This window comes from Copidosoma floridanum, unplaced genomic scaffold (assembly GCF_036245765.1).
Source record: "Copidosoma floridanum isolate Cflo_tuat_1 unplaced genomic scaffold, Cflo_Japanese_pri ptg000030l, whole genome shotgun sequence".
Lineage (NCBI taxonomy): Eukaryota > Metazoa > Arthropoda > Insecta > Hymenoptera > Encyrtidae > Copidosoma > Copidosoma floridanum.
The window spans coordinates 1,561,774-1,564,268 of NW_028321907.1; positions in this window are offsets into that span (position 1 = coordinate 1,561,774).

Sequence of the window (2,495 nt, forward strand, 5' to 3'; positions counted from 1 at the left end):
AACGAATTATTCGTTTGATGTTGTTATCAATTAAATCCATCCATTTTTTTTAAACACAAAAGGTTACAATAGGCGAAAAACTTATGTCTACTTTGACGGTTGACTATATTATCCTGTTTTGTCCCATAAAAGTCCTCCCAACATGTATGTACAAACGTTTTTCATGCAATCGTTGGTCGGAAAATTACGTAAAAAATTGTGTGATAATTATGAGAATTTGTTGCGTCAGTGGAACACACGGTATTCCGCGATATTGATGCTTGGGGTTAATGCAGCCTGTTGGGTATTAAAACGATGAGTGATAAATTTTTGAAATCACTGTTGTATGCACTAAAAGAACCTCCTTATAGCGTCGGGAATTTGAGTAGCAAAGGTTACATAATAGTTACACAATAATTTGGTTGATTTTTCCTTTATTTTTCCATGTAACGAAAACAAAGCTTATCTTGATTAGAGTTGATTTTGCGCGACACAGGAAACAGTTACTAAAGGACTCTAGGTCCAATTTTTATTTATTATTATTTTTTATTCACCGCCATTCGTACGTTGAAACAGAGACTAGAGTTAAATAAAAAAAATAAAAAAATCTCGCTTGTATTAAATACAAAATTATCTATTGTTTGAACATCGGTAAGAAAGATGAGTCACGTTTAATAGTGATGTCCGTTTTCCAGCATTCGTACGTCGTTAATATTTTTAAAATATTTATGTTGTATTAAATACATTATAGCTTTTTTTTTTAACTTTAAAGATGACTTGCTTGTCAATCATTTCGAGGGAAAAAAAAACTCTTTCAACATTTCATCATAAATTTTAATGTACTAGCATATCCTTATATTCACAAATTTCCCCAAGAATCTATTGTAGGTACATGTTAATGAAATTTCAAACTAGTATGTACACCAATAAACATTTCAAATTGGAATTTTGCGTCTAAATTTTTTTATCGCAGATTTTGACGATGACATTATCCATTATTACGTCCCATATGGGTACGTTAACGATATTATATCGAGCTAAAATTTCCTTTATATTTTTCATTAAAAAAATTCTCATTTAAAATTTTTAAGCACTTGTTTTTATTTTTATCGCATTCTTTGACGATCGTCTTATTGCCCAGTCACTTTTTCGCGCGAATGATAATACACATTTTATTTTTTTATTTGTATACATGCTGCACTTACTTTGACCGCTACGATGTGTATTACTTCTTTACGAGCGTGCACTACTGCTGCATCTAGTGTTTTTTTTTTTTTTCCTTCAAAGACCACTCTTTTTTCATTAAAATTACGTAATGTAAAAAAACTGTAAACAAAATAAAAACTATTTTTCGGAATCGCCATTACATCTTATTAAATAACGTATGAACACGAATTTGTAATGAATTAAAACTAAAATCCTATAGTAAAATGGGAAAAAAATCCAAGAAAGACTATTCAAGATACGTACCCATCGTTTGTACATATGTCCCGCGGCGCATGTATGTACAATTTAAAACTTACCTCGTAACGCGAAATGACTCATTCGCACGCGTGTACACTAAACTATTAGATTTTCTTTGCCTCACACAAGCGTATCTCTCGTCGATGCCCTACTTTTTTTTCGACTCTCGCCGTCACTATAGAGAGCAATTGCGCTGATTTCCAAACTCCAAAGCTACTCGCTTTTCGTATCTCAAAAGAAAAAAAAAGAAAAAAAATGTTTTTTTTTTTTTTTTTTTTCATGCGCGCGATATAACTAGTATACGCGATTTGCATTAATACAACTCACGTCTCGCGTTTAAAGATCGATCGCTCTTTTTACACTTTCGAATTTAACGACGTATCAACATTTCGGTCGCGGCCCATTGTACTTGCTTTTTTTTGCGTAACTCACTTTGAACTACATTATTTTTTACTTCCGCGATCGGAAACAACGATTGAATAAATATCGTGGTAATTATAACACACGTGCACGTTCGGCTAATCTATACATCACGAATTCCATCACACATACGCACATTATTATACCTTACAATATCATTCACACAACTATTACGTAACATACATATACACACTGAAATGCCATCGAGTAGTATAAAAAAAGCAGTTTTAATTTAAAATATAACATGTATTATTCCGTTTTTTTTTTTTTTTTTTTTTTCTTAATCGGGCAGTGTGTGTTTTCAGTACGCAAAAAATGTACAAATAACAGTTATCCCATGCACGTGTACCGTAAAGTCTTGGAATGCTGCTTGAAACACGTTGGCACATCGAACTTGTTAAAAAAAAAAAAAAAAAAAAAAAAAAAAAAAAAAAAATCTCTGTATTTGATATTAATCAACGAATCCGCGAATAATGTGTTAAAATGCCTTCTGAAATAGGAATCTTTTGGTTGCATCGACAATCGTACTTTGTCGATACTCCTATACATCGTAACAAATGTAACAATAATCGTCGTATCTCTCTTGCTCTTTGGTAACGATGAAAAAAAAAAAAAAAAAAAAGATGAAAAGT